General features: G+C 37.2%; 1 protein-coding gene across 3 annotated transcripts in view; it reads right to left on the bottom strand.

The window, feature by feature from the left end:
* Positions 1-21,964, bottom strand: part of TAB2 (TGF-beta activated kinase 1 (MAP3K7) binding protein 2) — a 68,267-nt gene that overhangs the window by 44,059 nt on the left and 2,244 nt on the right. For 2 of the 3 annotated variants that reach the window (XM_085310650.1, XM_085310658.1), the window contains exon 2: positions 21,233-21,344. The exons of the other annotated variant lie outside the window; for it this stretch is intronic. The gene's annotated coding sequence lies outside the window, so the exon portion shown is untranslated. The remainder of the gene's footprint in view (positions 1-21,232; positions 21,345-21,964) is intronic. 3 annotated transcript variants of the gene reach the window in all.

Here is a 21,964-nt window from a genome sequence, read left to right as displayed (position 1 = left end):
CACCTTATTGGTTAAGAGAACRATAAACCTTAGAAGTGAAAGGGCAATTAGATACCAAAACTGCCTACTTAGAGCTGTTACAGGCACCAATCATTCGAAACTAAAGGAAAAAAAAAAGTTTCAGATGGATTTTTAAACTCTCCTCCACCCCAACCACCCTGCCCTGAAAAGCAGCTTCTTTCCAATAAGGAATGGAAACTGCTATACTTTCCATGAAATAAAAGTTACCACCATGTTGCAAATGAATGGTTGGTTATGTTAAATGAGGTGGTATAGTTAATTCCTTATGTGGAAAAAAAATGATTAAAAACATTTTGAAAATGCTGTGGCTTCCTCTTATTCTACAGACCTTCCAGAAAGCCTAGTTATGAGACTTGAAGCAAACAGACATGCAATTAGTTTTGATCATTTCATGAGAAATCCTTAGAGGAAAAAACACATACAACAGCCTATCAAATACAATTAGAAGAATCTTTAATCTTAAGATGTTTTTCTACCTTACCCACAAAGCTATCTTCAGCTATAAAGAAGTCAGTAACCTACCAACAGAAATAACCTGAAAATTTCTGAAGGAGGAAGTCGCAACAAGTTACTCGCTTTCTTAAAAAGGGATAGTTCAAGTGATTTGGCCATTGAAGAATCAAACGGCACAAAGTGTCAGGGATTCCTTCAATCCTGCACAGTCTGCAAATGACTGGCCTCTCACCCTCCACAATTAYATAATAATGCTAGTGACATTGACCAGAACAACCAAATCGTTTCATTGGGAGCCACAGAGGATACAGCAGCTGTTTTTTTTTTTTAATTTATTTTTATTCCCCACCCCAATTATTAACTTAGAATTATGAAATACAGCAATGCTAGCTGTATATGTGTATATATATGTATATAAAATATACACTATAATAATGTAATGTTTCACAGTAAAAACTAATCTAACAGTAAGTTACTTGAAATGGTCTACAACAACAAATGCTTTTCAAAAAGCATGCCTTATTTCCTGTCTCAATTGATATCGAAAAGGAGACAAAAAGTCAGTACTTCTCATCATTAATTATTATAATGCTATAAAGAAATCTCCCTTACAAACAGTGGAAGTTAGTAATRTATTCCTTACAGATTAAAAGGCAAAGGAAACTACTATTACAGTGACATGAGATGGTCCCCACATGCTTTTTCAAGTTTCATGAAAAATCCTGCATAAGTTTTCTTTATAGTTTCTGAACAATTGCATAACTTTCCTCAAATACCAGTGATTCTAGCAAATTCCACTTTTGCACAGATACTCCAATTTCTCTTCACTGCTTAGGAAAGCTACAAGGAGTCAGAAAAACACTGTCTACAGAAAACAGATCTGTGTTTTCTTCAAGCTATAAAATGTACAAGTTTAGGAGCTGCTTTTTAAGCTTTCATTAGAATGAAGCAAAACAATTTGCATAATTAAAAAAGCTATTTCCAGTTGTTAGCATATAGTTAATAAACTCTTAGAATATGTAAAATGTGGATTTTTACTGTAGCATGAACAATTACAAATCAGTTGGGAAATGCAAGTTAAACTTTAATGTTGCTGACTGTAATTAACACCTGACAAAAGTGTTTAGAGTAGTCGCTCATTTCAAAAGTTAAGATTTCTCATTTCCCATGTAAGTGTTAAAAAGCTCATTCCAAATCAATAATCAAAAGCAAATTTGGAAAGAAGGCATTCCAAATACTAATTACCAACCTAGATTAATAAAACTGTTTTGCAGCCACACGTGAATGTAAGCATAAGTATCTATCAATTTAAGACAGTACATCTATGAAATATTGCAACAGATTATTTTTATCTTCTAAAGGTTGAAGGAAGCTTGTATTAGCTGAATGGTGTGTGGATATAAAGAAATGTAGCAATGTGTTTTTTTAAAAATTACTCAGAATAACTAAATGTTTTTCTTCCTTGTATATCACATGCAGTAAATAGGAAGAATTACACATTTTAAAGAAAAACATAAAAAAATTCTAGTTCTTAAACTATTCCAGCGGAGGCACTTGTCTTTTCTCCATCTATATAGCATGCAATTGAGAACTGAAGTAAACTGATACCTAAAATAATTAAAGAAACAGATCAGAAATTAAGAATCTAATCACCCAGAGCGCAGGAAATATGAGAAGTAAAAAGAGTAAGTTTCTGCACAAAGAATCAAATGACAAAACATTCTGACAGTTTCTTTCCTGAAGTGGACCCACAGCAGCATAACACCTCTGTGCAGATATGTAGCCAAAAAAAAAAAAAAAAAAAAAAGGAATTCTTAAGGAATCTCATATTATCCTCTGAAATCCCAAACCTCTCCTTAAGAGCTCTTAGTTTCTTACTATATCTACTCAAGAACTGTGATCTTCATTTCTTGTAATATTTCCTGCTACCCTCATCTTCAAAAAAAAAAAAAAAAAAGATTGCTACTTATCTTTCCTTATCTGCTGGAGTACTAACATAAAGATGGAAGCAACTGTATCATTTTACAGAATTGACAGACAGCTTCTGAAGCTATGCATCCATTATATATTTTGACAATATCGCAGTATCAAAACAAAATAAAAAATGGAGTACTCTTCTCCATTTCACAAGTAAAATGCACTATTCTGATGAAAGTTGCACCTGTATGAAGTATTTTGCACCTGTATGAGTATTTTGCCAGCATAGTATAACTGTATCAGCCAAGCACCCAAAACACAAAGATTAAGCCATAGTCTCACAAGTACTTTCTTCACTGCAGTACCACCTTAAGCAGCCCTGGCCTCACCTGTGCTGGCACAACTGTTTGTGCAGCTGAGCAGTGAGACTGGTCAGGGAATTGATCCAGGTTAAAAATAATATTTTTCTGATGGTAAATTCCACAATCTACTTTGCTGCACAGCCACCTGGAACATTAACTAGTTACACCAATGCAACAGAGGGACAAGGCAGAATAAGTAACTCAGGTCAAGGTAGCTTATGCCAGTACTGACATGGAAAGAAATGCTCATGAATCTACACCCATGGTCTTTAAATGTTTTGGCATTAAGCATATTATCCAAAGAGCACAGAATACATAAGAATACTACCTTAAAAATCTGCAAAAAATAGCAGGAGGTTTCCACTTACTTTTCAGGAAATAGCCTGCAAGGTTTATAGGGAATTCTCACAGAATTTATTATTTTAAATATAAGTGATTAAAAATAAAATACTTGTTTGTGTGCAATAAATTTATTTCATTATTTACCGTTCATTCACTGGTTTACCTAATGCAATAATTGGTATCGGATATCTCTACCTTTATTGCAAACTAGCAGGACTCTACTGCATTTCTTCTCTTAACAAATCTCTATCCTGGGCAGGGCAACGGGAGAGGAAACTCAGCTGTGATATAAGACAATAATATCTGTTCATAGCCCCTTTATATCTAATTACATTTTCTATGCAATGATAAAGAATTAAAAAAACCCTAACGCAATTCACAGTACTAGCTGCCCTATTTTTCTAAGGGACACAGCCCTAGACCCTTGACAAGATTCTATCTTTCAAAACAAACTTTTCTATTAGTAATTTGCCTTATTTCTCTCTCTCTTTTTTTCTTTTAAGTCCAAAGGAACTGCAGGACAGAGTTTCCCATGAAAAATTATGAATCCTCATTCCTTGCTGGTTTTGAGAATCACTACATGAACAAGGCTTCCAGAAAGGTGCTGGCTTATACTATGTTAGCATGGTACGAAAGTCACAGGAAGCACATGCCCGTGTTTCAGCCAAAAGCAGCAGCATCCTCTTGCTCCTCCTGATTACAGTAGAGTTTTTGAAAGGACTGCAGTTAATACCTGAAAGCAAGTGTATGCTTTAAACTTTATTGAAAATAATAAAAAGTGTTAGGAGTCTGTTGTTCAAGTTCATATAATATTCGCACATGCATCTTTCACCATAGGCAACAGTATTTTACTTTCTCAAAAAGTCTGACAACAGGCAGTTGAGCAAAAAAGTTTGCTGTCACTTGACAGAAGGTCCTTTCCAAAGACTACTACAGAGCTCTTAGTACATGCCCTGAAATTGTATTCTGCACTACACCAACTGTTGCAGGCTGATTCCCAAGAGGAATATTTAACAGATTGTCATTTATTAAAAGCTAACAAGTTATCTCAAGCTTAACTTTATTCATCTTTTGTCCTACACCTGCCTCATTTTTCTGCCCCTCCATCCTCCCACTCAATCCCCTTCAACAGGTTGCTGCTGCTGCCACCTACCGGAAGAGGTCTCACTCTCTCCCCTCCCTGCTCCCTTCTCTCTGGTTCTGGTGCTCACCAGACATTTCATGAAGGCCGTTCCACATGTTAATAAAACAAAGTTACTCTTTTGGGGAGCTGTAGTATTTTTCTAGCAAACTGAATCGGATAATAGAGGGACCTAAGAAGCACGCTAATAGGAGCATATATTTAGAAGAGTAGGGGCTGGGGATCTAGGAACCCTGCTAATAGAAGGGAACTGTTAGATCAGCTCAGTAGTCTCACATTACTTCACCCAGTTATCTTCCAGTTATACAAAATAACAACTGTAAAACTTTGCAGCCAATAGCTAAATAGCATGCTGCTAGTTACAAAAAAAATGACCATTACTACTACTATCCTAAACAAATATCTAACTATACTAATATTGCTGACCAAAACACTGAAAAGTTGGTTTCTCAAGTCTACCACTTTCATATATACTTCAAAGATGCTTGAACCATTCATAAAGTAGAAACTCTACGATGATTTTAGGCACCATGTATAATTCTGTCTTACATCGTTTTGTGATTAAGCTAGTCTTAAGTACTTAATATGAAGATTACATATTTGATTCAACACTACCAGTGAATCTCCAAAGAGTTGAGACAAATTACTCCTTTGTTAGTCATTTCGCTAGCACATACCAAGTCTGCTAAGAGAACAGAAAGTAACCTCCCAACTCAAATGCATCTTTCCATTCATCTCCCTAAAACTTGAATTAAGGTTTAGTTGCAAATGAGCATAAAATTTTAAGAGACTAAAATGAAGTTAGTCCCAAGTGCTAGCTATTCCACAAACGCATCCACAGAAGAGTTCTACCCCAACATGACAGAAATCTGTTACTCATATTATGAGGTTACCTCAAACAAAGCTTTCCAAGTTACCTGAGCTGTATGGGTATCTAGTAATTTACAGAAATAACAGTCTTAAGCTTCACACCAGAAGTACAGCATTTTTGCTCAGACCTGCATTTTGGCACTGTGTTATGAAAAATCTTCAGAGCATCTAATCTAACAGCTGAATAATTTTACAACTATAAAAACAAGAAATGTAATTTTATAACAATTATACTTGATCCAAAATCATCAGCAGCATGAAGCTGACTAGAACTGTTTATAGTTCTCATTTTAAAAATAGGAAACCATCATGAAAAAAGGGCTTGTTGTGACAACATAAAAGTGATGTTTGCTTTCCTGAAAGGCTTCAGAAAAGAAAATAAAGGAATTCTCACTAGCGTCATTTCTTCTTCTTCTCTCTCAATCTGTTCCATTCATAACAAGTAGCAGTTATTTTCTTTAATGGAGCAGATTAAGCATTAGAGTCTAAATTTTTGAAAATTCTGAGGTATGTAGCAGGACACTAGGCTCCACATGGTTTCTGCCTGACAGCGTTAGAGTAAAACTCCCCTGGAAGCTTGGGAGATCAACCAATTGTAAACACAGCAAAGACTTTTAGCTTCGCATTCAGTGGTAACAACGTTCTACCCAACTGACAACTTTATCTGACATTGTTTCACCTCTTCCGAAGCAAGGAAATGACTGCCTCGGAAAGGAAGAAATTTGACTCACACTCGCAGTCTTATCTTCATTTCTCTTCTGCCTCTACCTTTTATGTCATCCAGAAGTCCATCCATTCCGAAGATTAAAAAGTTAAAAACCTTTTAATCCTCAAAAAAGAYTGACCTAGAAAACCAACACTTCAATTACCCTGCATCCGTTTTTCCCACTTTCTCTTCTACTAGAATTAAAGAAGAGCACAAAAAGTTTCACTTTCAAACCATAATAGAAGTTCCACTGGCTGCAATCAAAAAGACCAAAGATCTACAAATGTTGTTCAAAACAGCCCCGTTACTATAGACTGGAGGACAAAGCTAAGAGAGGGTATAATGAAAGAAGAAAGAAGGGCTTCCCTCACCAGGCATCCAGGAAAGGAAGAATGTGGAAAAAAGCTCCCGAGAAACAACCATTAATAAGAGCTATGTCACCCCACATTTTTCTTAGTGTTTAAAGACTACTATTGTAGGCCTGGGAAAGGTGTGCATCAGAAACAAATAGCATGGCCCCAAAGTCAACGGGGCCCATAAATTTAAGTTGTAAATGCAATATTCTTGGTTTCTGCTGTTCACACTGTATGATTTCTACTTTGTTCACTATAAACAACAAAAACAACAAAAGTTTGCATACATGCCATGTAAATCAACAAAACTGAAAATAAAAACCAGTCATCATTTCTTCCATCTAACAGAAACAAGCTGTAAGATACTCAGTATTACATAACTGCAGCCTTAAAAAAAAAAAAAAAAAAAAAAAAAAAAAAAAAAAAAAAACCTTAAAAAAAAAAAAAAAAAAAAAAGGAAGAAAAATTTATGGACCTTTCAGCCTTGGCATAGAACACAGGAAGAAAAAAGAATTGAAATAGCAGACACTTGGTTTAAATTGCAGACTCTCGAAGAGTAACAGTAGAGTTAATGCCTACTAGAAGAGTCTTCCTCTAGCCTCTTCCTCTAGCCTCTTCCCCAGCATTCCTCTAACTTACATTTTATTGATAYGAAACCTATTAAGTACTGCTTAAAAATCCAAGGTCTCCAATACAGGAAGTCCAGCGTGCTCTATGAGAGCTGCTGACCCAGCTCTCCTCAGGATCGGCATCTGCTCATTTTACTGGCTCATCTGCTCAAACTCTTATCTACTCCAAAATATCATAAGGTATGAACATGATTCTAAGAGTTAAATCTCAGCCTCTCCTCCTTTAATTCCAGCAAKCTTCAACATTTCAAATTTTATTCCCTCAGTTCAAGAAAGAGGTGATTTAGTTAAAGAAAGAAAATTGCCTCAGCAGCTACCTGAATCAATCTGGATGATGAATTTAACATGTAGGAACAAATAAACAAGAATCATCATAGGTCCCTTGTTTGTCAAGGAAATAAAAAAGGACCAAGTAAAAACAAAACAAAATCATAACTAGTAAATCAGGATTAAAAGTCTCGGAACAGATTCTCAGAGAAGACCCTCCACACTGTTGTAGTCTTGTGTCCCTTTCTAGCTATTTGCTCGAATACCGATAAAAGTCATTTAAAAAGACAAGAAAACACCTTGAATCAGGATATAACCTTAAAAGAGAGAAAATAGTTATTTAAGTCTAATCTAAAACCAGTTCATTAGGATTATCTTCTTTCTTTCGAACCTTTTGTTTCTTTGGAAAATCTGGAGAACCTAATTTTGAGCCTAATCTCCTCCTTTACACCTTTCACATGCAACATTTCTTTCTGCTAGAAGAAAGCTGAAGAAAGCTTCTTTAAATGAAGAAGCTTCAATTAAAATACTCTATTTCAGACATATACTACTTAAAAAGCACTCATACTATTTCAATCCAGAAAAGCAAATATTGTCAGCATAATAAAATGTATCATACATTAATGAAAATATGACATGCAAAGTGATCATGTGTGTCACAGTCTAAAGCTGTATCAAACTGAAAAGCAAAAGTCAGAGAAAGCAATTGCTTCGCGACAGTTAAACTTTTTAGGAGACTGAAAGTGTTTTGTAAGTTTAAGGAAGACTGACTAAAGCAACCAGTCATAGGTTTCTCTTATGTCAGAGAAGTAAAAGCAGAGTTGTTCTAATGAAGGCAAATGGTTCTCAGTTATTTTAAGAACRAGGGAAACTTTTGTAAAACAGAAGCTTGTTTAAAAAGACCACTTTCTGACCAAGCTAAAAACTTAATTTTGTATTTGATCGCTATGCTTTAAGAGATAATGTCCAAAGATCTAATAATAGAATATATCTTCAATTTTTGTGCATTACTATACTTTATTTAACCCATACTTTACTGAAAAATGACTACAGTTACTATGAAGAAATGCTTGAACTTCCTTTGCTAGGCTTATAATCAGAATGAAACTCTTTCCTTTTTCCATTTTGCCACATGCATATTTTTCCATGTACACTTAGAACTGGTGTGGCAGCACAAGCCTCAAGACAGCATAAAAACAACTAGAAGCATCCACATAAAAATGGCAGAATCTATTAGAAATGATAAATACACTATGGATAGCTGTGATACGTAATATACTCATACTATCATAGCAATTCTAATACAAATATAAATGTATCTAATAAGAAAATTAAGTCACCTATTCAAAAATACTATGCAGTGTCTCACATACTGCATGCCCAGTTGCTATTCCACCCTCTTCTCACTTGATACCCTGTGCTCTTGTGGTGAGAGGACAGCAGACTGCAATCTCTCTTCCTTTCCCATAGCAGGCAGCATTTTCTCTTTCTCCAACTCAATACACATGCAAGAGCCACCATGACTGAGGAACTTGTTGATGAGGAAGGGCGTTGTGTTAGTATATGAAATCCTGTACAATGTGAGAAGAAATTCAGGCATGATCAGTGAAACTTTGTCATACAGTTCCAGGATGCTGAAGTCTGTCATGGATAACTCCTATTCCATGGTTATTTGATCAGCTGAGAGTTCAGCAGGTAACAGGAGGTTAACAAAAAAAATCCACCCACTCCTCCTTGAAAGCGTACTGTTCATTTTCCAAAACATAATTTTCGTCTTTCATAATATGATAGTATCGTCTATCACCACTGGTTAGTAAAAAGAGTAAAATGATCACTTGTGACCACTGTCAGGCACCTGGGTCTTGAAGAGAACAAAAGTTCTACTTCCCGCAGAAAGAGACGTGAGCAGAATGAAAGGCCTGTTGCAACTGAACTAGTGGGAATGAAATTAGATAACCAAAGCTGTTAAGTGCCCACGATCTCCAACTTCCCTCTGGTTTTCTAGTTATAGAGCAAACAACTATAAGACAACTTCTGCTCAAGGACCCTGAAAAGACCCACTTTGAGAGTTACCTCCATTTATTTCATGTGATTTTAGGCCTAATTTGCTTGCAACCCTCATGCTATTCTTTCCTGGTCAAGAAACCTTTACTGCTGGGTTGCTATTGAATATTTTTCCTTCTTCCTCTCTTTACAAAACTCAAATAATTTCCTAATTTCATAGGAGAGGTGTCATTGGTAAATCTAGCATTTGGGTAAACACCTATTCAAAGCCAGGCTCTGTAAGAAAATAAATTACATTTTTAATCCTACTTACAAATTTGACTTTCTGTTTACTGATGTACCATTTACTCACCATGTTTCAATGGGAGTAAGGCTAGATATGGCAGYCACCCCTGAGAACGCTGTTCCAAAACAATTCAGTACTGCCAGTCAGTTCCCTTACTTCCAGGCCCTCTCTCCTGCCTGTGATCTGAGCCAACACTGACACTTATCTGGTCCTGCAGCAAGTCAGTTCAGGGAGCGACACAGGTGTATGAGCATGTGTGTGCACTCATGCATGCACAGGCATGGAATTAGTAGGGTCAATTTTCTGCTACTTTAGTTTTCTGAACTAGTTTGCTTTGTAGTCAGAGGAACGCCAGGACCAACAGAGAAAGTGGCAGAACCCATTCAGATTGATTAACACATCATACCCTCTCCCCTGGCTTTCCTGAGATTAATTTTGGGGGAGGGAGAGAGGCAAGGTTATACTTAACACCAAAAGAGACTTTTGTGATTTTACATTACCTTGTCACTAAAGTAAGCATTTAGGAAGTGAAACTGCTGGCCCAACTACACAGGATAAGTGCCTGCCAGTTGTTATAAAGAAGGAGCAATGTGGGCCAGGGCAGTTAAGAGGAAGGAAGGGAAATACAAATTCTACAGGAACAACCCAGAAAGGGTTAATAAGGACAAACTACTTCCTTGAGTTGTAAGCAGCTAATTAGAAACAGCTGTGATGAGACAGCCAGGAAAGCAAGAACAGGTGGAAAAGTCTCAGTAGTCTCATACCAAATTTCTAAGAGGGAAGCTACCAGTAGGAAAGAAAAATCCTCAACTATTTAACAAAGAAATAGAAAAAAGAGTGAAAATGCAAGTCCATTTTCCTGCTAGAAGGAGAATTAAGACTCTTGAAAATGAAGGGGACCCATATTAGCATGAGGCCTACAGCTGTGCTGCCATACTTTTAAGATATAAACTTGAGCTGTTAGTCTAAGTAGGGTTATCTTCACCTACTGAAACTGCACTGGCAGAAGGTCCTATGGAACAGAAGACTACTTTGACGTAATAGCTGCCAGGGAAAAGGGAGCTAGAGAAGGATGGTCATGGAAACTAGGAGCTGTTTTCTCTTTCTTCCCTGTTGGTTTTGTCCTAATGGACATTAGTTTGGGAACTAAGACTGGTGCCATGCCACTTGGGAGGAAGCTTCTAGTTTCTACTTACTTTCTGCTGATTTCCTAGTAGTAGGATAGAGGACAAACAAAATCCCACTCGTCTGGAAAAAAATAATACCAAGACAAGGGAACAAACACCGATGGAGAATAGTCGAACAGGAAGAGCCACGGCAGCTCTGGTACAACTTCTTGCTTTTTCCTGTTGCTTTTCTTCAGTGAGCATATTTTAGATATAAGGAGAGAAAAGCAACAAACATCTCTGAACAGCTATACCTCTGGCTCCCAACTATTTTTCCTTACTTTCTTTAGAGGATAAGATCTAGATCTCCAAGAACTGTTAAGACATCATTTTTAAAAAATCCAGAACACTGGAACCAAGATTCCATACCTGTCTTTTCTCCTGCTCTAAGCACTTCCTTGCAAACTATGGGCAGGAGGGCAGAGGGAAAATGTAGAAATAAATCATCATTAAAGAAACAAAAAGACCCCCACAAAACAAAACAACACAACCCCCCCCCCCCGACTAAACTTTCAGGAAAATTTTGCTGCTGGATTTCTAAAACATACATACATGTACCACTAACTAGCAACAGCTAACAAATCTTCCTTAGTATAGGAATACACATTTTGAACATTATCAACACATGTCAAAAGCAAAAATATATTTCACTAGTTATTAAAAAGATGCAAATTTTGTTACTGACTTGCAGATTATTCTAAAAATGAGAGAATATCCTGCACCATTTATCACTTACACTTATTTTCTTACTCAGATTTTGACTCTCCTCTGTGCTTTCTGGATATTATATTGCCTTACAACTTTAATTATGAAATTAGCAGTGTTTAGCGTTCATCTTTTAATTTTTTGAGAAACATCTTTTTAAAGATATAACAGTATCTTTTATTTTACCTTTATCTACAAAAGGAGTTAAAGGCTGAAAGTAGCAGGAGTACATAGAAGCAAGAAAAACTGTTAGCCTCACTGTTTAAGTTTATTCTTCTATCCACTGACAAAGCCAGATATCAGGTATTTTCAGAAAACTACCGATAGAGCTGAGATCCCCCYGTCCTGCGATAAGAAATACTTAACTCCATGGGGAAAAAGAAAGGCTGCTAGGCTGGATAGTTCTTCGCACTTAAACATAAGCTTCTTGTATTTACAACACAGATAAAAGGCCTGTTAGAAGAAGCAGACAACTTCTGGAAGAGCAAATGAACAATTTCATGTTGTGGTAAAAGATTTGTAACTATTATTCTTAACCTTATATTTGAGAGGGATTCAAATTTTCACCCATTCCAATTTTCTCATGCTTTCCCCGTAAAAATACTAAGCTGTGGGTTATGGGCAGGGCTAATTTAAAAATGCAGATGTGGACTTCTCACAGAAGCTGGCAAGAACATAAGTATGAATAAAATTGTGCTTTAATTTCATGATAAAAGTACATTTTTCCCCCATATATGAATAATCAATAAGTATTATTCCTTTCCAATAACAAATAGTTTTATTCTCACAACAGATTCAGATAGGATGACAAAAGTGTCTTAAGTTCAGAAGACATGCAATACTAGGCTTCTGTTAAATCAACTTAAAATCCTAGCTGGTCAATGCATATAGGCCAGAAAACACAACTAAGACAAACAGAGAAGCTGTACTCTAAACGTAAAATGTGAAAGTGCTTTTGAAATCAGTGAATTTTTGACAGTCTGTAAAGTCACTGTAGGCATTCTCCAACATTCATCGACATGACAGTCTAAGGTGATGACTTGCCCTTATCACAGGCAGGCAGTGGCTTGAAGTCACACAGATAAAGCTGAAGTATCATTTTGCTCCAAGATTCCTAAAGACTTCAAACCAGAAAACAACTTTTAAGCAGAAAAAAAAAAAATCATGCTAATATAATCCTGCCTATTTTTCTAGCTAAAATATGTTTCCTAGTGTGAATTGTATTATGTTGAGTCAAGCTGCAGGTCTCGATCCCATTACATTGGCAAGAAGTTCCCTACTCATTGATGGGGAGTGGAAAAAACATTCCACAGTTGCCATTGGCTCTACACTGAAGAAACACAAGCTACAGTTTGGCCTGTTCTTTTGGCCAGTTTCAACAGGAAGGAAGCCTGTAGCTCCATCAACTCTGCTAACACCATTAGGTGATACTTTGACTTCAAGATACAAGGAAATTCCCTGTGACAGAGAGTAACTAAAATCTACAACAAAATGAAACAAAAGAATGATAAAAACATTAAAAACTAGGAGGTAATGTCAACTTCAGCACCTAGGTAAGGCTTAATCCTAAACAGTTGTGCTTCTCACAGTATTTTGTACACAAATGTGCATTTACTTTAAGCTTCAGTTTGAAAAAGTTGTTCAGTACCTGTCAGCCCAGAATCTGAACACAGTGACCAAACTAGTAACTACTCTGCTTTGTTTTGAAGTCCATCCAAAAATCTGCAATTTAAAGAAAGTATCTACACACTAATTTTAATTTACTCACTTTTAAGTGAAGCTTCACATTCACTAATATGGCTGAATATCACATTATATGATAATTTAATAGATTCACCAGTTTCCTGTCATAATCATTAAAGGTTACAAAAAACTAAATCTCGTCCAGCTCAAATAATAATCCTTTGTAGTATGCTGGTGAAATGGGAGTATCTTTACAAAACACCCATTTTTAAATCATTTCAATCACATCTTTCCTCATACTTGATGATGCATCTCTTTTCTAAATCATTATCTCAACCTTTCCCTCTTTCTATAATTTACCCACCTCCCAGCTGTTTGGCTTGTCTATTAGCCAGCTTTTCACCAGTTTCAATGAAACCAGAATTTCCTACTGCAGTGCAAAACTGGGCTGCTACATTTAGAGATTAAAAGAAAAAACCTTCTAGCCATTCTTACTGAGAAAGAGAAGACCTTTTTGATTCTTACAGGCATCAAATCTTATATCTCACTAATGGTATGCCTGTTTAAAGCATCTGAGATGCCTTGATTATCTCCAGATAACAGGAAAAGAAAAAAAAAGAAAGAAATCACTGCTACCATCTTTCACCAACGTATGCCAGTAGTGAAGATTTCCGACAGCATGTCAGAACCCACATACATAGGCTTTGCTAGAGAAGCCAGTTCAGCTAGTTCCTGTCCTACTTTTTGAAGGGCTAACTCTTAATGTGCATCATTTAAGTGATTCAGCTGGTGACTCTGTAAACAGCTGCACTGATAGGTTGGAAGACAAATTCTTGCTGGAATTACCACTTATCTATCATAACTATACCTGTAGATCTACACCTTCATGGGCTTTCCTCAGCAATATCAGCTTAAAGAATTCTTATCCCTTCCTCTACTTTGCTATACCTCAGTGGTATTGAAAAAAAATCTACTTGTGGGATCATACTACAAGCCAAATGAGCAAACTAAGAGGAAAGAATGGCAAATCCACATGCCAGCATTGCTGCAGAAGTGTGAAACATCAACCTGTGTACAGTTATATGAAAATGCTGAACTGATCTAATGACTATCCAGCATCCAGAAGGAGGCAGTCTCCTTGATGAGATCACCTCACAAATGGAAACAATAACGCACTTTTTTGATTAGTTTTCTACCCAGTTCATAAACTGAACTAACTCACATACAGATGAGACAAGTTGGCAGAGATGAGCTCATGACAGTGAAAGAAACAGTGAAATCTTTCCCTTTCAGTCACAGCAAGCTACCAGACTGGCTCAGATGCATGAAACTGCACTCTAAATGTGCCACTTCACTCTGCTTCACATTTCTACCTGCTGCCGAGCAAGCATTCTTTCACCAGCATCCCACTGGTCATTCTTTGAACTGCAAGTTGCATACCGATCCCCAGTACTTATTTAAAAGTCCTTGGTAATCCGTATGAGGATAGAAACAATCATTTATTACAATGCTACTCAGAGCCATCAATAGGATCCAAGAAACTGATCAAGCGTCATTCCTCAGCTGCTAATTAATCTTGCTTTCCCCACACTAAAGCCCCCAAAGACTTTAAAGCAGGGGTACTATAGACTTCTGTAAGATAYGCTTTCTATTCAGAATATTACCTCCCTGTGTTTGCACAAAAAAGCCGCAGACACTACTTCTGTTTGTTCTCAGGTTAAGGGGGGAAAAAAAAAAGTGGTTTTGTCACATCAGTGAACTAAATCAGAGCATAAAAGGATCTGACAACTACCAGAGTTGCTGCAAGAAATGAAAGTACTACTGGGAGAACTGATGTCTTCCTTTCAGCCTGGAAACCACAGGGGTTTTCAACCTCATGTGGAAAAAAGAAACAAATAACGGGTATTTTCTCTGAACCTTGCTGCCTGACATATCACCTGCCAGAAACAAGAGGCTGGGGAAAACATAAGTTTCCCCCGTCCAAGTGATGGTTCTTTCTTGCTGTTTACAAATTATTTTATTCTCCTTCATCAGAAACTGTGGAAGCGAACCCTACAAGTACTGTACTTCCTTACGCCTGGGAAAGAAATACCAAAATGAAAAACCAAAATGTACTTTTTTGCAGAAAAGCAAGAATTAACTCTTTAGTGCATGTAAATGTGAATGTATACATTACAGGCCTAACTCAGATATAAGAATATAGATAATATTGCTTTAAAATTGCTAGCAGTCAGATTTTTTTTTATTGTATTCAACTAATTTTACAAGAAAGGTCTCATTCCAGCTGAAGTTCTGACTGTCAAATCACGGATATGAGCTACTACCATAGACATAAACAGACTTGCCAACTTTGATTGACTTGCAGAATCACAGAATTGTTGAGGTTGGAAGGGACCTCTGGAGATCATCTGGTCCAGCTGCCATGCTCCTGCAGGGTCACCTGGAGCACATTGCCCAGGATCACATCCAGATGGCTTTTGAGTATCTCCAAGGATGAAGACTCCACAACCTCTCCGCGCAACCTCCTCCAGGGCTCTGTCACCCTCACAATAAATAAGTTTTCTCATATTCAGATGGAACTTCCTGTGTTTCAGTTTGTGCCTGTTGTCTCTCGTCCTATAGCTGGGCACCACAGAAAGGAGAATGGCCCCATCCTCTTCACATCCTCCCTTTAGATACTTATACACATTGATAAGATTCCCCCTCAGTCTTCTCCAGGTTGAAAAGTCCCAGCTATCACAGCCTTTTCTCATGAGAGGCTCCACGTCCTTCATTATCTTTGTAGCTCTCTACTGGACTCACTCCAGTAGATTCATCTCTCTTGTATTGCGGAGCACAGAATTGGACACAGTACTCCAGATGCGGCCTCACCAGGGCTGAGTAGAGGGCAGGATCACCTCCCTCGACCAGCAACACTCTTCCTAATGCACCCCAGGATACCATTGGCCTTCTTGGCCACAAAGGCACATTGCTGGCTCACAGTCAGCTTGTCCGCCAGGACTCCCAGGTCCTTCTCTGCAGAGCTGCTTTCTAGCAGGTCAGCCCCTAGTCTGCACTGCTGCATGAAGTCATTCCTTCCTAGGTGCAAGACCCTGCACTTGCCTCTGTTGAGCTTCATGAGGTTCCTCTCCACCCAACTCTCCAGTCTGCTGGCATCCATCTGAATGGTAGCACAGCCCTCTGGTGTATCAGCCGCTCCTCCCAGTTCTGTATCGTCTGTCAATTTGCTGGGAGTACACTCTGTTCCTTCATCCAGGTCATTGATGAATAAGTTAAACAATATCAGACCCAGCACTGACCCCTGGGAGACATCACTAGTGACAGGCCTCCAAACAAACTTCGTGTCACTGAGCACAACCTTCTGAACTTTGCCTTTCAGCCAGTTCTCAAATCCACCTCACTGTCCACTCATCTAGCCTTCACTTCCTGAGCTTGCCTATGAGGATGTTATGGGAGACAGTGGCGAAAGCCCTGATGAAGTAAAGGCAGACAACCTCCACTGCTCTCCCTTCATCTACCCAGCCACAGAAGTCCATCAGATTGGTTAAGCATGATTTCCCCTTTGTGAGCTCATGCTGACTACTCCTGATCATCATCTTTTCCTCCATATGCTTAGAAAAGGCATCCAGGACAAGCTGTTCCCTCATCTTTCTGGGGACTGAGGTGAGGCTGACTAGCCCATAGTTCTTGAGGTCCTCTTTGTCCTTTCTGAAGTCTGCAGTGCCATTAGCTTTCTTCCAGTCCTCAGGCACCTTTCCTGATCTGCATGACCTTTCAATGATGGAGAGTGGCCTTGCAAGGATATCCACCAGCTCCCTCAGCACTCATGGGTATCCAAGGACTTGTGGACGTCAGGTTTGCGTAAATGATCTCTTACTCAATCCTCCTCCACCACACGAAAGTCTTCCTTTCTTCAGCTTTCTCCCTGGTCTCCAGGGTCTGGAATTCGTGGGGGCTGGTCTTAGCAGTAAAGATTGAAGCACATAAGGCATTTAGTATCTCTGTGTACTCTGTATGCTTCATCACCAGGGCCCCTGCCACACTCAGCAGCAGGCTCATGTTTTCCATAGTCTTCCTTTTGTTGCTGATGTATTTAAAGAAGCCCTTCTTGCTGTCTTGACATCCCCTGCTAGATTAAACTCCAAATGGGCCTTGGCTTTCCTAGTCCCATCCCTGCATACTCAGACGATGCCTCCGTATTTGTCCCAAGAGGCCTGTCCCTCCTTCCACCTTCTGTGCACTTCCTTCTTCTGTTTGAGTTTTGCCAGAAGCTCCTTGTTCATCCATGCAGGTCTCTTGCCCTCTTTTCTCAACTTCTTGACTTACCTCTATCATAACTGATTTCTTGACTTACCTCTACCCTAAACAATTACCAATAAACATAGGCTAGTGAGGTTCTAATTCATGTACTTTCATAATTCTCAAGATTAGTCTGAATGAYTCACATAAGTCGTGTCAAAATGGTCGAATTACAGCTATTAAAGACAATACTGCAGTAAGCAAACAATTTTAATCAAAACAGACAAAGTTCAAGGTGACTGAAGAACTAACAAGCATAATCTATAAAAGATAACACAAATACTTGGTCTGCTTAATATCTTTGTCTAGCTCAATACATGTATCTTGGAAAACATTTTATTATTCATGGTACTGCAAACCCTTCTGAGACTGACTTATTAAATAAATATTTACACAGTGCCTTGTACAACAGGGCCTAATCCAACTCAAGTTCTCTAGCCAATACCAAAACATAAATAAAAATTAATAATTTGGTATTGGCAATTTTTCAGGCAAAACATCTTAAAATATACAGTTTGAGGCAAAAAAGATCTTATCCCTGTTTATCAAAGACCAGAGCAATACTTCTAAAAAAATGGCAAAAATGAGGCACTAAAATTTTAACGGAAGCAGCTTCACAAGACAATGTGAAGCACACAATATGTGAATCACATAATGATAACATGAAGCCTATTGTATTTCTGTTAACTGCTGAAACATAAATGTTATGAAAATATACTGATAAAAAATGATAAACAAATAGACGCATCAACAAACAAGTTGCCTTAAAAAAAAACCCTCTTACAAAGCAATTTCCATTGAAAATGCACTTTAAAAGCCTCCAWAGGTTTTCCTAATTACCCTTAAACTCAATGCTTCAACTTTGTCTAAGTCATCTATAAGCACACCTAATAACAACAAAGCACCTTCTTGCCCACTAAACAAAAGATGCACTTCTAACAACAAAACTTCAGTTCTATTTGCTGCAGTATATTTCACATATTCGAGGGGGTTCTCATCCATTTCTCCTAGCATTATCTATAAGATAGAGGWATACTATATAAATACTTATTTCAAGAACCAATGAAATACACACATGCACACACACATATATAAAAATCTTTACTTGAAAGCATATTAAAAAGTAAACTATTTCAGGTTTATATGGCTTATTTATTAGACCTGGAGAACATCAAATAGATCATTGTATGCAAGTGCCCACAGAGGCATGACTGAATTGTACTGTAAGTGCAAGACACTCAAACATCTAACTCAAGTTAATCAAAAGAAATTCCAAAACAAAATGCAACAGTAAAACAAGGCTTTTGACTTAAAGTATTTTGAAAGAAATACGCATTTCTTATCCGGCTTAAACAACTCCCCCCTTACTCATGCACATTCTTCACCCATTCTGCTACATGCACAGTGCACATATATGCACATAGGTGGTTGGGCAATTACATGTTGAACCAGACTGTTTTTTGGTGGGATCTGTTTCATACAACTATACAAACACATGCAGACACAGCAGAAGAGGCTCTGTACCACCTACCATCTAACAACAGCCCCACCCCTCAAGAGTTTCTACCACTGTTTGGAAATTAGGCACTGTTAAAACATGATCCTAGCAGCCCAGCAGCCTGCTTAGCTACCTTACATATCTCACTTGGGTTCCTGYGTGATCTTCATCTTCTCAACAATCTACTGTAACACCATTTCTATTTAGTAAACCAAAACCAGCAGCTGCTGCTAACTATTTTCTTAAAGGAATTGTCCTATAAATAGCAGAACTAATAAAGCCCTATTTCCCATAGATTTGCATTCCGTTTCTGCCATGCCCCCATGTTGCAAGTAATCGCATTCCACCTCTATCCCAAATGCCTATTATCTTACCCCTCTTTTCCGAGCACTAGCCACAATATACTTAACCTCTCATGTCCTCTAACTTCTCCCTAAAAAGACGTAGCACACATCATATCTAATTCTTACCCAGCAGACAAATGTTTGCTGGTCAACTGGCAGACCAAATTGCAAGCAACTTCTGAGTTTATCCAAACTTTCTGCAAAAGAGATCTTTTTATTCAGTGAAACCATCTATTTTAACAGAGCTATTATTAAACTTAAGGTGTTTGAGACCTTGTCCTGKGGCTAATTTTCCCCTTGCTGAAATTACTTGATGAGTTCAAATTTTACTAAAGGTATAGGACTGAAAAAAAACATAACTGCTCAAGATTTGTGTCTTTTGAAAAGCAAATTAAATATGACTATACATATATGCACAATATAAACTGCCAAATTACAGTCTGGAGTAACATTTAAATGTTAAAGAAAATCCTCAAAAACAGTAATCTGTTAAATTTGATATCACCATCAGTATCCTTATGCTTCTCCATTAGCTTTTTTATTACTTCTGATCTACTTCCTGGTAGGCAAAAAAAGACAGTGTAAAAGGATCTGTAAAAACGGAGAGCTCTGAAGTAAGTACCCGAAAGTGGTTAGACAAAACTGAAATCTAATCTCTTCAAAGGCAACTCTACTTCTCTTAAAAAGAAAAAAGTCATGAAAAAATAGATATATCCCTGTATCTTACCCACACGTGAACAGTTGATTCAGAAGTCTAAAGTCACAAAAAATTCTTTTCCGTCTAACTATGTAAGGTTTCTTAAAGAAATATTTACATGTTCTATTTATCCTTTTAGTAACTATTTGAATATACTGACCATTACCAAACACATGTTAAAGGAGGTGTAAAAATCTCAAAGATAAAAATGCCTCTACAAGTTTTGTGAAAGCTAGCAGCTGCGCAGACAAAAGAGACTCAAATTAGTGCCTTTAATAAGGGGAAAAGCAGGTGGAACTCTGCCTTCTCCATTGCCAGCCCCAGCAGACCAACTAGTCAGCATACATGTAACACCAGATTTCATTAATTGTGGAATAAGCTTAAGGTTACTTGGATAAAAATTCAAATACTAACCTAAGAAAACTGTAAAAGAATTGAGCATATATAATAGTTTGGGTTTTTTTTTTTTTTTTTTGGAGGGGGGGGAGGTAAATTCTAGAAAGTGTAACAATACAATGGCTAATACAGATGCAGGCTTTCTTTTTCTCTCTCTCTCTCTTTTTTTTAAAGCATTAGAATCTACTACATGTAACCAGCAGAGATCTCTTTTTTTCCTACTGCCATTAGATGTTTCTGAATTAACACTGTTTTAAACACTAATGAGAGTACAAATGTCACATCCATTCTGAAACATTGATTTTTAAATAAAGGAAAATTTAAATTCCACCCATAGTATAAAACCAGGATTTGTACGATTTTTAAACCACTCATCCTTAAAGAGAGTGAAATTCGATCTTCATCTACAGTCAGAATAGAAGAGATATCAGTTTTATAGCAATATGGAAAATGTATTATACAGAGCATTTGTCTAAGAATATAATATAGATTTTAATCAAGAAAATCTTTTTCATATAATTCTGCAGCCAGGTATAACTTTATTAACATAGATAAAGCTATTTAGCACATTACCCTAACTTATACCTGATTTCTTGCCACCAAAAAAATACCTAAAACACACATCCAAAAAACCCCTAACTACATCCAGGCAAACAGCAACAAAATCTTTAGAGATCCCTTTCATTCAACAACATACAAAGTTCCAAGAATACCAAGATATCACGTATGCACAACACAGATCACAATATTAATTATGCCAAGTAACTTCACTTGGTTGACTACAACCTGACTACTACCGATTAAGGAAATCCAAAGATAGCATAATATAGCTAGAAAGAACATCTGTATTCTGTCTGGAATACCTTTTTGTATGAGCTTGCTGGGCAGGTGTATAGAGTTTATTAATAATAAAAAAAGTTCCTAACTTTACTTAGAGTTGTAATTATTAGATAGGTCTGCAAAAACTTCTGCTAGAGACAGCATTAATTATCATAGTAATTTTTTTGATAAGCATTCCTAAGAGAGGGTCAAACTGAAACAATCATTACACTGAAACTTCTGATTGAAATAAGAAGTTACCAAAAAATCTTACCCAATTGTGAATCTGATTGCTTTCTCTCTCACAGTTGCATTTAAATATGCGGGATACAATTAGTTTGTTAAGCAGGGTTCAAGAAATCTTAGAGCATCCACCAGCATTTTTCCTGTTGGATACAGAAAGCGTATACTTATCCAATGGAGATTACCTACTATGTAGTTAAAAAGAAAAAAAAACAAAACAAAACACCAACCTTGAATCACTGTATATATTAATGGAAAAAGCTTAACTTTCATTTCAATCATTTAAATATTTGAGTTTTGAGTACAGCTTTAAAAAAATCCAGTTCTGAATCACTGGAATTTTTGTTCTATTTCCTGTAAAAGCACCAACAGCAACATCGTTCAGCATTCCACTCGCAACAGTTCAGAAAAGATCAGCCTGATCCCTCAAGTCCTAAATTTACAGTCATTTCATAAACTCTAGGTCATATCTAACCAACTTATTTCTTCCAATATTTCCAAAATAGAATTCATGGTAAGAGGGATGCAACTTGCAAATGGATGAAGAGCAATCCAGTTTTATGTTTCAAAGTACTTACTCACATACAGYACTTTGCCAAAAGCTAGCAAATATATGTTTGCTGAGAAGAATAATCTTTTCAACAGATGACAGATATACTTCTACAAGGCTTGAAGAGCATACCTTGGTATGGCACACAGTTATCTGTGAAGCCAAAGACCATTACAAAACAACACAGGACCCCAGCCTTCAAGGCAAGGCCAC

Source organism: Rhea americana, unplaced genomic scaffold (genome assembly GCF_003343005.1).
Source record: "Rhea americana isolate MKP2758 unplaced genomic scaffold, rheAme1 scaffold_108, whole genome shotgun sequence".
Taxonomy (NCBI): domain Eukaryota; kingdom Metazoa; phylum Chordata; class Aves; order Rheiformes; family Rheidae; genus Rhea; species Rhea americana.
Note: the sequence above shows the minus strand (reverse complement) of the source record. Positions and strands in the feature narration are given on the sequence as shown.